The sequence below is a fragment of the Microtus oregoni genome, unplaced genomic scaffold (genome assembly GCF_018167655.1).
Source record: "Microtus oregoni isolate MIOR12 unplaced genomic scaffold, Mior012 000045F_ref0000178, whole genome shotgun sequence".
NCBI lineage: Eukaryota > Metazoa > Chordata > Mammalia > Rodentia > Cricetidae > Microtus > Microtus oregoni.
This window is the reverse complement of record NW_024543219.1, coordinates 9,391,183-9,405,010: the sequence shown is the minus strand read 5'-3', so window position 1 is coordinate 9,405,010 and position 13,828 is coordinate 9,391,183.

The following is a 13,828-nucleotide window of genomic DNA, read 5'->3' as shown; positions in this document are numbered from 1 at the left end:
CCTGAGTGTGAAACCTGAAATGCTGCAACTGCTAGGAATATGAAATCGGATGTGGTGAGCTCCTGTCACCCGTCTTTCTCTTTCTGATGAAGATTGCTTTAGCTATCCTACACTTTTTGTGCTTTCATATGAATTTTAGAGCTTTTTTAAAATATTTCTGTGTTGAATCTTATAGGGAATTTGATTGAGACTTCAATGTAAACTGCTTTTGGTAGAACATCCATTTTCACATTACTATTTCTTCCAATCCCTGAGCAAGATATGTATTTTTATATTCTAGTGTCTTTCTCAATCTTTATGTAGTTTTCTTTATAGAGAATGAATCTTTAACCTTCATGGTGAGATTTATTCTTAGACCTATTTGGTAGCTGCTGTGAATGGAAGTGTCCCCATGATCTCTGTCTCAGCACACATGCTGTTGGTGTTTATAGAGACTACCGATTTTGTCAACTGATTTGGTATATTGCGACTTTACTGATATTATTACTTATCTCTAGAATATTTGCAATCTCCTGTGTACAGTATGTCATCTTCTGCAAGCAGGATACTGTAATGTCTTCTTTTCCTAATTGTAGCCCTTTAATTGTCTTCTCTTGTCTTCAGGTTCTACATTGGGAAGCAGTGGGAATGTTGGAGAATCCGTTCTAATGTTTTACTTCAATGAAATTGACTTGAGTTTTTTTTTCCTGTTTAGAATGGTGTTAGCTGTGGATCTTCACATATAGCATTGAAAGTGTTAAGGTTCATTACCTCTAGTCCTACTCACACTAGGATTTCATCATGATAACAAGCTGGATTTTTCTAAGGGCCTTTCTGCATGAACTGAGATTATTTGGCTTTTGTCTTTAAATCTGTATTTATGTTTTATTACGTTCATTAACTTGTTTATATTGAACTATCTCTGCATTTCTGTGATAGAGCCATATGACCATTATGTATGATTATTTTTATATAAGTCTACATTAGGTTTAAAAGTATTTTATTAAATATTTTTAATCTATGTTTATCAAGAATACTGGTCATTATTATTGTTTTGTTGTGTCTTTACCTAGTCTTGATAGTAGAATGATGTGACTTCATAGAAGTTTGGATGTCTCCATCCTACTTATTTTTTTAATAATTTGAGAAGTGTTTGCTATTAATCCTTTTTCAAACTCTGCTAGAATTCACTTCTCTATGTATCATTTTAGTTAGAAAGAATTTTAATCCTGTTTTGATCCCCTTATTTATTATAGGTATGTTTACATTTTTGGTCTCTTTTTGGGTTAAATTTTGTGGTTTGGATGATCCTAGACATGTATCCATTACTCTTATATTTTCTAACTAAATGGTGACTGCTTAGTGTCCCCAGCATCTCCTTCTCTCTCTCCCACATTTTCTTTTCTCTCTTCATACACTTGAGCCTAGGTTGCTCCTCCCATTTATTCTCCCTGCTCACCAGTCTCACCTTTTCCTCCTCTGCCCAGCTGTTAGCTATTGAGCATTCTATTAGATCAATCATTAGGCAGGCAAGGTGAAACAGTAACACATATTTACATAATTGCACAAAAAAATGTAGCAACCTATAAATACTTAAACTAACAGTCCACAACAGTTTCTATTGTATTTTTTGCAGGGTACTTTTTAGTTACTTGGGGTTTTTGGTTTTGTTTATTTTCTAGGAGAGAGAAAAGAACACATATTTGGGTGGGATAGTTGATGGGGAAGATCTGAGAGGAACTGGGGGAAGGGGAAAACATCAAATATTAAATATTAAAATAAAAATTAAATAAATATTAACATTATGTAAAATACTAAATAAAATTGGGAGCATAGGGGTGGGGAGTGGTAAGGGTGGAAGGAGAAGACAAGGAGAAACAGGGACAGGGGAGAAGAACTTGAGGGAACAGGATAGATGAGATGGAGGAAGGACAGAGATGAGAGCAAGAAAAGAGATATTTTGATATAAGGGAGCCATTATGAGGCTAGCAGGAACCCTGGCACTAGAGACGTACCCAGGAATTCACAAGGATGACCCCAGCTAAAACCCTAAACAATAGAGGAGAGGATACCCAAACTGGCCTTGCCCTGTAATCAGACTGATGGATATCTTAAATATCACAATAGAACCTTCATTCATCAACTGATGAAAACAGAGGTGGAGACCAGCAGTAGAGCACTAGGCTGAGCTCCCAAAGTCCAGTTGAAGAGTGGGAGGAGTGAGAATATGAGCAAAGAAGTCAAGACCATGAAGTATACACCCATTGAAAGAGTTTACCTGATTTAATGGGAGCTCAGCAACTCTAGCTGGAAAGGGAAGGAAACAGCATAGGTCCAAACTAGTCCCTCTGAATGTGGATGACAGTTGTTTAGCAGACTGCGGGCCACTGGCAGAATTTATTCTACTGCTTTTATGCCATTTTCAAACCTATTCTCCTTGGATGGGTACCTTGCTCAGCCTATATATAGTAGGGTGGGCCTTGGACCTTCCCCAAAGCAATGTGCCTTACCATCTCAGAGGAGTTAATGGGGGGTGGGATGGGGATTTAAGTGGAAGGAAGGGTTGGAGGGAAGGGAGTGGAAACTAGGATTGGTATTAAAATGAAAAAACACTGTTTTATTTTAAAATAATAAATTAATTGATTAAAATTGCTTTGTAACCATGTCCTTTGCTTTACAGAAGCTTCTCAGTTTAAGTAGGTCCCATTTATTCAATGTTGCCCTTAATGTCTGTGCTTCTGGGGTTATACATAGGAAGCGATCTCCTGTGCCCATCTGTTGTAGGGTATTTCCCACTTTCTCTTCTATCAGGTTCAGTGTGTTCGGGCTGATATTGAGGTCTTTAATCCATTTGGACTTGAGTTTTGTGCACGGTGAGAGATATGGGTCTATTTTCATTCTTCTACAGGTTGACATCCAGTTGTGCCAGCACCATTTGTTGAAGATGCTTTCTTTCTTCCATTGTATACTTTTAGCTCCTTTATCGAAAATGAGATGTTCATAGGTTTGTGGGATAAAATCCGGGTCTTCTATACGATTCCATTGGTCGACTTCTCTGTTTTTATGCCAGTACCACACTGTTTTCATTACTGTAGCTCTGTAATAGAGTTTGAAGTCAGGGATGGTAATGCCTCCAGAAGATCCTTTATTGTATAGGATTGTTTTGGCTATCCTGGGTTTTTTGTTTTTCCATATAAAGTTGATTATTGTCTTCTCCAGATCTGTGAAGAATTTTGATGGGATCTTGATGGGGATTGCATTGAATCTATAAATTGCCTTTGGTAGAATTGCCATTTTTACTATGTTGATCCTCCCAATCCAAGAGCAAGGGAGGTCCATCCATTTTTTGGTATCCTCTTCAATTTCTTTCTTCAATGCCATAAAGTTCTTGTCAAATAAATCTTTCACTTCCTTGGTTAGATTTACCCCAAGATATTTTATGCTGTTTGTGGCTATCGTGAATGGTGAAGCTTCTCTGATTTCCCTCTCTGCTTCCATATCCTTTGTGTATAAGAGGGCGACTGATTTTTTGGAGTTGATCTTGTATCCTGCCACATTACTAAAGCTGTTTATCAGCTGTATAAGTTCTTTGGTGGAGTTTTGGGGGTCGCTTATGTACACTATCATATCATCTGCAAATAACGAAAGTTTAACTTCTTCCTTTCCAATTCGAATCCCCTTGATCCCATTATGTTGTCTTATTGCTATTGCTAGAACTTCAAGCACTATATTGAAGAGGTATGGCGAGAGTGGACAGCCTTGCCGTGTTCCTGAGTTAAGTGGGATGGCTTTGAGTTTCTCTCCGTTTAATTTGATGTTAGCTGTCGGCTTGCTGTATATAGCTTTTATTATATTTAGGTATGACCCTTGTATCCCTAATCTCTCCAAGACTTTTAACATAAATGGATGTTGAATTTTGTCAAATGCTTTTTCAGCATCTAATGAAATGATCATATGGTTTTTTTTTCTTTCAGTTTATTTATATGCTGGATTACATTGATAGATTTTCGTATGTTGAACCAGCCCTGCATCTGAGGAATGAAGCCTACTTGATCATAATGGATAATTTTTTGGATGTGTTCTTGGATTCGATTTGCCAGTATTTTGTTGAGGATTTTTGCGTCGATATTCATGAGTGAGATTGGCCTGTAGTTCTCTTTCCTGGTTGAGTCTTTGAGTGGTTTTGGTATCAGAGTAATTGTGGCTTCATAAAAGGAATTTGGTAATGACCCTTCTGTTTCTATATTGTGGAATACATTAAGGAGTATAGGTATTAGGACTTCTTGGAAGTTCTGGTAGAATTCTGCATTGAAACAATCTGGTCCTGGGCTTTTTTTGGTAGGGAGGTTTTTGATAACAGCTTCTAATTCTTCGCGACTGACAGGTCTGTTTAGATTGTTCACCTGGTCCTGGTTTAGTTTTGGTAAATGGTATTTATCTAAAAAAGCGTCCATTTCTTTTACATTTTCCAGTTTTGTGTCATACAGGCTTTTGTAGTAAGATCTAATGACTCTCTGAATTTCCTCTGTGTCTGTGGTTATGTCCCCCTTTTCATTTCTGATCTTATTAATTTGCGTGTTCTCTCTCTGTCGTTTGATTATTTTGGATAGGGGTTTATCAATCTTGTTGATTTTCTTCAGGAACCAGCTTTTTGTTTCATTGATTCTTTGGATTGTTTTCTGTGTTTCTATTTTGTTGATTTCACCCCTCAGTTTGATTATTTCCAGTCGTCTACTCCTCCTAGGTGAGTCTGCTTCTTTTTTTTTCGAGAGCTTTCAAGTGGGCTGTTAAGTCTCCAATATGTGCTTTCTCTGTTTTCTTTAGGTGGGCACTTAGTGCTATGAACTTTCCTCTCAGGACTGCTTTCATAGTGTCCCATAAGTTTGAGTATGTTGTTTCTTTATTTTCATTGAATTCAAGGAAGACTTTAATTTCTTTCTTAATTTCTTCCTTAATCCAGGTATGGTTCAGTAGTTGACTGTTCAGTTTCCATGAGTTTGTAGGCTTTCTGGGGGTAGCATTGTTGTTGAATTCTAACTTTAATCCATGGTGATCTGATAAGACACAGGAGGTTACGAATATTTTTTTGTAACTGTGTAAGTTAGCTTTGTTACCGAGTATGTGGTCAATTTTCGAGAAGGTTCCATGAGCTGCAGAGAAGAAGGTATATTCTTTCCTCTTTGGGTGGAATAATCTATAGATGTCTGTTAAGTCCATTTGCTTCATTAACTCCATTAATTCTCTAATTTCTCTGTTAAGTTTCTGTCTGATTGACCTGTCCATTGGTGAGAGAGGAGTGTTGAAGTCTCCTACTATTAGTGTGTGCGGTTTGATGGCTGCCTTGAGTTTTAGTAATGTTTCTTTTACGTACGTGGGTGCTTTAATATTAGGGGCATAGATATTCAGGACTGAGACTTCTTCCTGATGAATTGTTCCTGTTATGAGTATAAAATGTCCCTCTCCATCTCTTCTGATTGATTTAAGTTTGAAGTGAACTTTGTTAGAAATTAGTATGGTCACACCTGCTTGTTTCTTAGGTCCATTTGCTTGATAAACCTTTCCCCAGCCCTTTACTCTGAGTAGGTGCCTGTCTTTGTGGTTGAGGTGTGTTTCTTGTAGACAGCAGAATGTTGGATCCTGTTTTCTTATCCAATCTCTTAGCCTGTGCCTTTTTATAGGTGAGTTGAGCCCATTGATATTAAGTGATATTAATGACCAGTGGTTGTTAACTCCGGTCACTTTTTTAGTAGTAGGGTTTGTGTGTTTCCCTTCTTTGATTTACGCTGGTGAAGGGTCTCCAGATTTCTGAGTTATTGTGGTCATTGTTGGACTCCTTGGTTAGTGATTTTCCTTCTATTATTTTCTGTAAGGCTGGATTTGTGGCTACGTATTGTTTAAATTTGTTTTTATCCTGGAAAATTTTGTTTTATCCATTTATAGTGAACAAAAGTTTGGCTGGGTATAGTAGTCAGGGCTTGCATCCGTGGTCTCTTAGTTTTTGGAGTACATCTATCCAGGACCTTCTGGCTTTCATGGTTTCCATAGAGAAGTCAGGTGTAAGTCTGATAGGTTTACCTTTATAAGTAACTTGGCCTTTTTCCTTTGCGGCTCTTAATATTCTTTCTTTATTCTTTATATTTTGTGTTTTGATTATTATATGCGAGGGGATGTTTTCTTTTGATTCAGCCTATTTGGTGTTCTGTATGCTTCTTGAACTTTCATAGGTACATCTGTCTTCAGGTTGGGAAAGTTTTCTTTTATAATTTTATTAAGTATATTTTCTGTACCGTTGAGCTGCACTTGTTCTCCTTCTTCTACTCCAATTATTCTTAGGTTTGGTCTTTTTATTGTGTCCCATATTTCCTGAATGTTTTGTGATGAGAGTTTGTTGGACTTGCTGTTTTCTTTGATCAGAGCGTTTATTTTCTCTATGTTATCCTCAGAATTTGAGATTCTTTCTTCTATCTCTTGTATTCTGCTGGTTATGCTTGATTCTGTAGTCTCTATTCATTTACCTAGATTTTCCATGTCCAGCCAGCCCTCTGTTTGTGTTTTCTTCTTTGCCTCCATTTCAGTTTTCAAGTCATGAACTGTTTCCATTATCTGCTTGATTGTTTTTCCTTGGTTTCCTAGGGTATCATTCACTGATTTACTCAATTCCTCGAACTTTCTGTTATACTTCTCATCTATTTCTATAAGGGCGTTTTTTATATGCTGTTTAAGGGTGTCAATCACTTTCATGAAGTCAGTTTTTTCTACTTCTTCTTGATTAAGGTGTTCATGTCCTCCTGTTGTGAAGTCACTGGCTTCTGGTGGTTTCGTGTTGTTTTTCAGATTGTTGGGAGAATTCCTGCATTGGCGTCTGCCCATCTCTTCGTCCCAATACTCCCCTTTGGATCTTCTTTTACAGGATCAGGTCTTCTTGCCCACTGATGTACCTTCCCAGTGATGTCACTCCCCAGAGATGTTTCTCCACAATGATGTTTCACTCGGGGCCCAGATCGAAACTCCGCGCTGCTTGGTTAGCTCGCGAACAAAGGGCCCACCCTGCTCTCTGTGGGCAGGCTATGGGAACAAAGGAGCTACCGGCCACCCCTTTGTCCTCCCGGTTCGGGTTCGGAATTTCTCGTGTCTTAATCAATCTCTTTCTAAAGAGTTCCACTATAGAAGTCTTTTACCTCCTTGACTAGTTATTCCATGTTTTTTATGTTTATAAGCCTATTATGAATGGGCATTTTCATCATCTCTTTCTCAGCATTTTTGCTGTTGGTGTATTAAAAGGTTTTTTTTCAAGTTAATTTTGTATTCTGTCACTCTGCTGAAATTATTGATCATTTCTAGGTGCTTTTTATAGAACTTTTGAGAACAACAAATAGGTATAAATAATTTGGCTGCTTTTACTATTTGTATCCATTTGGTTTTCTTCTCTTGTCTTATTGCACTAACTAATGTCTCAAGCACAATAATGAGAATGAGTGGGGGCAGTAGGCATGCCTGTCTTATCCTGATTTTAAAGAATTGTGTTAAACTTTTCTCCATTTAGAATGTAGTTGGTCAAAGAAATGATATATAGCTGTTATTTTATTAATACAAGTTTCTTTTTTTTTAAATTTATTTATTTATTAAGGATTTCTGCCTCGTCCCCACAACCGCTTCCCATTTCCCTCCCCCTCCCCCGATCAAGTCCCCCCCCCCTCATCTGCTCGAAGAGCAATCAGGGTTCCCTGACCTGTGGGAAGCCCAAGGACTGCCCACCTCTATCCAGGTCTCGTAAGGTGAGCATTCAAACTGCCTAGGCTCCCACAAAGCCAGTACGTGCAGTAGGATCAAAAACCCACTGCAATTGTTCTTGAATTCTCAGTATTCCTCATTGTCCGCTATGTTCAGCTAGTCCGGATTTATCCCATGCTTTTTCAGACCTAGGCCAGCTGGCCTTGGTGAGATTCCAATAGAACATCCCCATTGTCTTAGTGTGTGGGTGCACCCCTCGTGGTCCTGAGTTCCTTGCTCGTGCACTATCCTGAGTGAGGTAAGCCAGACCCAAAAAGAGGAACATGGGATGTACTCACTCATATTTGGTTTCTAGCCATAATACAAGTTTCTTCATACTGTCTCAGGACTTTATCATGAAGGTTTAATAGATTTTGTCAAAGAATTTTCCCATCTATTGATAGGTCATTTGAGTTTTGTCTTTAAGTACTGTTATGTGCTTTATTATATATGTGACCTTATGTATCATGTCTGCATGTCTGGGGTAAAGTCAATTTGATCTTTGTGGATGATCTTTTGATACATTCTTTTATTTGCCTTATAAGTATTTATTGAGGATTTTTTCATGTATGTTCATAAGGAATATTGGCCTGTAATTTTATGTCCTTTTAAATTTTTTTCCTAGTTTTGTTATTAGAGTAATGCTTACTCTTTAGAAAGAGTTTGACAATGTCTCTTTTCTTTCTATTTGCTGAGTAATTTGAGAAGTTTTGATTATAGTTCTTCATTGACAATCTGTTACAATTCTGTAATGAATCCATATGGGTCTGATCTTTTTTTGTTGGAGGACCCTTAATCACTGTTTCAAATTCCTTATTTATTTTTGATCTGTTTAAGTTGATATATTTATTATTTAACATTGGTTGTTTGTATGAATCTATGAATTTGTCAATTTCCTTTGCCTTTTCCATGTTTGTGGAGTAGAGGTTTTTAAAATATTTCCTTACAACATTCTGAATTTCTCTAGTGTCTATTTATCTCTTATTGTGTTAATTTGTGTCCCCTCTCTGTATTTTGCTTAATTGGGCCAAAGTTTTGTCACTCTGCAAGGACTAACACTTAAATTTGTTGATTGTTTGTATATATTTTCTTTATTTCTATTTAAATAATTTCTGCTCTGGTTTTTAAATTTTTGTTCCATATACTGGGGTGGAGTTTCATGTGTTTTTGTTTTTTAAAAAATTTTGAGTTGTATTATTAAATAGTTTATTTGTATTTTTTCAGATTTCTTTTTTCCTTTTTCTTTTTTTTTTTTTTTTTGGATTTTTCGAGACAACGTTTCTCCGTAGCTTTTGGTTCCTGTCCTGGAACTAGCTCTTGTAGACCAGGCTGGCCTCGAACTCACAGAAATCCGCCTGCCTCTGCCTCCCGAGTGCTGGGATTAAAAGCGTGCGCCACCACCGCCAGGCCAGATTTCTTTTTTAAATGTAGGTACTTATAATGAAGAGTTCCTCTTCTATGTCTGCTTTTAATGTGTCCCAGAGGGGGATAAGGGTTCTTTCCCTGTGTGTGTGTTTGTGTGTGTGTTGTGTTGTCATTTTCATTTCATTCCATGAAATTTTTCTCTCTTGATTTTTTTCTTTAATCCATTGGCCATTCAGTAATATGTTCCTCAATTTTCAGGAACTTGTATAACTATTAATTATTTGTTTACTAATGGTTTTATATTTTAATCAGAAATTGTGCCCAGAATAATTACAGTTTTTCTGATTTTGGTAAGATTTGTCTTGTGTCCCAAATATGACTATTCTAGAGAAGCTCTTATGTACTCCTGAGTTCTTTGCTATTTGGGTGGAATATTCTTTGGATACTTGCTAGGTTTCTTTGGTATATGATATCATTCAATTATAATGTTTATCTGTTTATCTTTTGTTCAGATGATCTGTATATTTGAGAATGTCAGTGTATTGAAATCAGCTACTATAAATTGATCGTTATTAGTTAAAGCCAATATTAGATCTTCAATGAAATAATGCACACCTGTTGTAGGAAGGCCACTTGCTCATTCCAGCTGCTCAGACCCAAAATAACCACACAGAAACTTTTTTTAATTAAATCACTGATTGGCCTATTATCTCTAGCTTCTTATTGGCTAGCTTTTACATCTTAATTTAAACCATTTTTATTAATCTGTGTATCAACAGGAGGCTGTGGACTACTGGGTAAATTTCTGACATCTGTCCCCAGCAGGGATCCATGACTTCACCCTAACTCCACCTTTTCTCCCAGCATTCAGTTTAGTTTTCTCTGCCTACCTCTACTCTACCCTATCACACATGACAAGTCAGATTTTTTATTCATTAACACATAGACAGAAGGGCCCCTCACACCACACATTAATCTACTCTTTGTCTATTTCTGTTTAGGAAAGATTTCCCTTCAGTATCAACAAAACATGGTATATCAAGATACAGTAAGATTAAGCACCCCCATGTATAAAGTCTTGGCAAAGAGACCCATTATGAGGAGTGGGGCTGCAAAATCAGTAAAAGAGTCTGATATAGCTACTGTTCCCAGAAGAGGATCAAGCTGCATGACTCCAACATTTATGCAGAGTGCTTAGTTCTGTCCTGTGCAGGCTCCTTGGTAGTTCATTCAGTCTCTGTGGACCCCTATGAGCCCAGGTTAGTTGATTCTGTGAGATTTCTTTTTAATTAACTTTTAATGAATAATTAATCATATGTATTTTCTTTTTTGCTTTATAAATAATACCATTCAAAATTTCCACCTCCTCCTCTCATTTTCCTCCCACTCCCCCACTCACCCTTCCCTCTCCTGCTCCAGTCCTAAGACAGGCAAAGGTACCCTGTCCTGTGGGAAGTCCAAGGCCCTTCCCCCTCCATCCAGGCCTAGGAAGGTGTGCATCCAAATAGACTAGGATCCCAAAAAGCCAGTACATGCACTAGAATCAAGTCTCAGTGCTATTATCATTGGCTGCTCAGTCAGCCCCCATTGTCAGCAACATTCAGAGAGTCTGGTTTGATCACATGCTCATTCAGTCCCAGTCCAGCTGGCCTTGATGAGCTCCCCTTAGATCAGTCACACAGTCTCAGTGAGTGGACGAAACCCTGGTAGTCCTGACTTCCTTGTTCATATCCTCCCTCTTTCTGCTCTTCAACTGGACCTTGGGAGCTCAGTCCAGTGCTCCAATGTGGGTCTCTATCTCTATCTCCATCTATCACCGGAGGAAGGTTCTATGGTGATATTCAAGACATTCATCAGTGTGGCTATGGGACAAGGCCAGTTCAGGAACCCTCTCCTCTACTGCCCAAGGACCTAGCTGGGAACATCTCCTTGGACACCTGGAAACCTATCTAGAGTCAAGTCTCTTGCCAACCTTAAAATGGCTCCCTTAATTAAGATATCTTCTTCCCTGCTCCCATTTCTGCCCTTCCTCCATCTCAAATATCCCACTCCCCCAAGCTCTCCCCAATCCTCCTCTTCTCCCTTCTTTCTCCCTCCTCCCCTCCCCCTAGCCCACCCCCACCCCCATGCTCCCAACTTTTTTGTCTGCTTCCAATTTCCAGGAGGATCTACATATATTTTTCTTTGGATTCACCTTATTATTTAGCTTTTCTAGGCTCAATGTTCTTTGTTTATGGCTAGAATCCACTAATGAGTGAGTACATACCATATTCCTCTTTTTGGGTCTGGGTTTTCTCACTCAGTATAGTATTTTCTATTTCCATCCATTTGCATGCAAAATTCAAGATGTCATTGTTTTTTATCTCTGAATAGAACTCTAACGTGTATTTGTGCCACACATTTCTTTATCCATAATGCTACTATGAACATAGTTGAGCAAATGCTTTTGTAGTATGATTTGGCATCTGTTGGGTATATTCCTAAGAGTGGAATTGCTGAATCCTGGGGTATGTTGACTCCCAGTTTCCTGAGAAACCACAACACTGATTTCCAAAGTAGTTGCACAAGTTTGCATTCCTACCAGCAATGGATGAGTGTTCCTCTTACTCCACATCCTCTCCAGCATAGGCTTTCATTAGTGTTTTTGATTTTAGCCATTCTGACAGGTGTAAGATGGTATCTCAGAGTTGTTTTGATTTGATTTGCATTTCCCTGATTGCTAAGTGATGGAGGTGGGTCTTGTATCTTATCTGTTGTTTTTATTGGTTAACTAATAAAAAAAAAACTACTTGGCCTGATTAAAAAAAATAGATAGACAAAGTAAACAAAACAAAATGCTAAAAAAAAAAAAGCCGAGTCAGACAGTCACCATGATTCTCCCACTCCAGACAGACACAGGTTAAGATCTTTCCTGATAAGCCAACTTGTGGTGCTACACACAATATTAAAAATGGGTTAAATCAATATATAAAAACTAGCCAATAAGAGACTAAACCTAATGAACCAGACAGTGTTTAAAAGAATACAATTTCCATTTAATTATTTCGGAACAAACTAGCTGGGTGGCGGGACACAGCCCCACCGCTCCTCCATACAACAGAGTGGCACTCCAACGTGATGGACTAAATCCATTTAAAAACCTGAGAGGGCTTTAAGAAAAAAAGGGGAGAGAGAGTTTAACAAAGCTTTTGGCCGTTTGTGGGTGGCTTGCTTATAGAGATATATTTCAATTAGATAGGTATTCTTCATATCTTTCAAAGACTGCAGAATATGGCATTTAATGTTTTAATAACTTAGGGCTTTTCATGACAATGAGACATGTCTGCTCCTGGCAGCACCAGCTACTTCAAGAGGATGATGGGCATCAAAGAGGCTCCTTATGGAGTTTGATAGCCATTTGCACAAAAAACTGCTCTTGCCTGGACTGATGCATAAACTGGACACAAAAACCTCACAGAAAGAGGACTGCTAAACTTGCCTAAAGGTGAGATGGTCTTTCGGGGTTCCTGACTCATAAACAAGTCTGTGAGACACTCTACAGGACACCAAAAAAAGTGACTAAACTGTCTTTAAATTTTCCTGCTTCATGGAAATGTCTGCTGGATACTATGGGCCTGTAGGCTGAAGATGGATGTCTCAATGGTACAGAGAAACTTTGGGTGACTGTACAGACAGCGAGATGTCTCTGTCATTTCTAGAGTTTTGGATTTCTTGTTTACTTAGGTAATATTATATTCTTCTGGAGTCTTTGATAGAGTTAAAGAATGGTTAGTTATAGTTATAGTTTCCATTGTTATGATAAAAGATAAAATAGATATAAATATTGTAACTGTAATTCTTACTTAATAACTGTTTTGTTATATGTAATTTTACTATGTTAAAGTTAAAGCCTTTCTTTATTGTTTAAACAGAAAAAGGGGAAATGATGGAGGTGGGTCTTGTATCTTATCTGTTGCTTTCATTGGTTAACTAATAAAAAAAACTACTTGGCCTGATTTAAAAAAAAAATAGATAGACAAAGTAAACAAAAAAATGCTAAAAAAAAGCAGAGTCAGACAGTCAGCATGATTCTCCCACTCCAGACAGACACAGGTTAAGATCTTTCCTGATAAGCCAACTTGTGGTGCTACACACAATATTAAAAATGGGTTAAATCAATATATAAAAACTAGCCAATAAGAGACTAAAACTAATGAACCAGACAGTGTTTAAAAGAATACAATTTCCATTTAATTATTTCGGAACAAACTAGCCGGGTGGTGGGACACAGCCCCGCTGCTCCTTCATACAACAGCTACGGAAGTTGAACATGCAGTAAGAGGTCCAAACTTTTGAGTATGAGCCAAGGAATATTCTAGTTGGGTCATCGGGTAGATGGATTTTTATCTTTTTTGAGAATTCTCCACTCAGATTTTCATAATGGCTGTCGCAGTTCACAATCCCACCAACAGTGAATGAGGGTCTCTTTTGCCCTTCACCTCTGTCTGGCATTTGTTGTCTGCTGTTTTCTTGATTTGTCATTCTTATTGAGATAATAAAAAATATCACAAAATTGTCTTGATTTGCATTTTTCTAATTGCTATATATAGTGAACATTTTTACCACTTAAATAATCTTTTGAAAGCTATCATTCAGGTCCCATGCCCATTTCTAAATGGGTCTTTTTTTAACTTTTGGATTTTGAAGATTTTTGGGTATTCTGCTTATTAAGTCT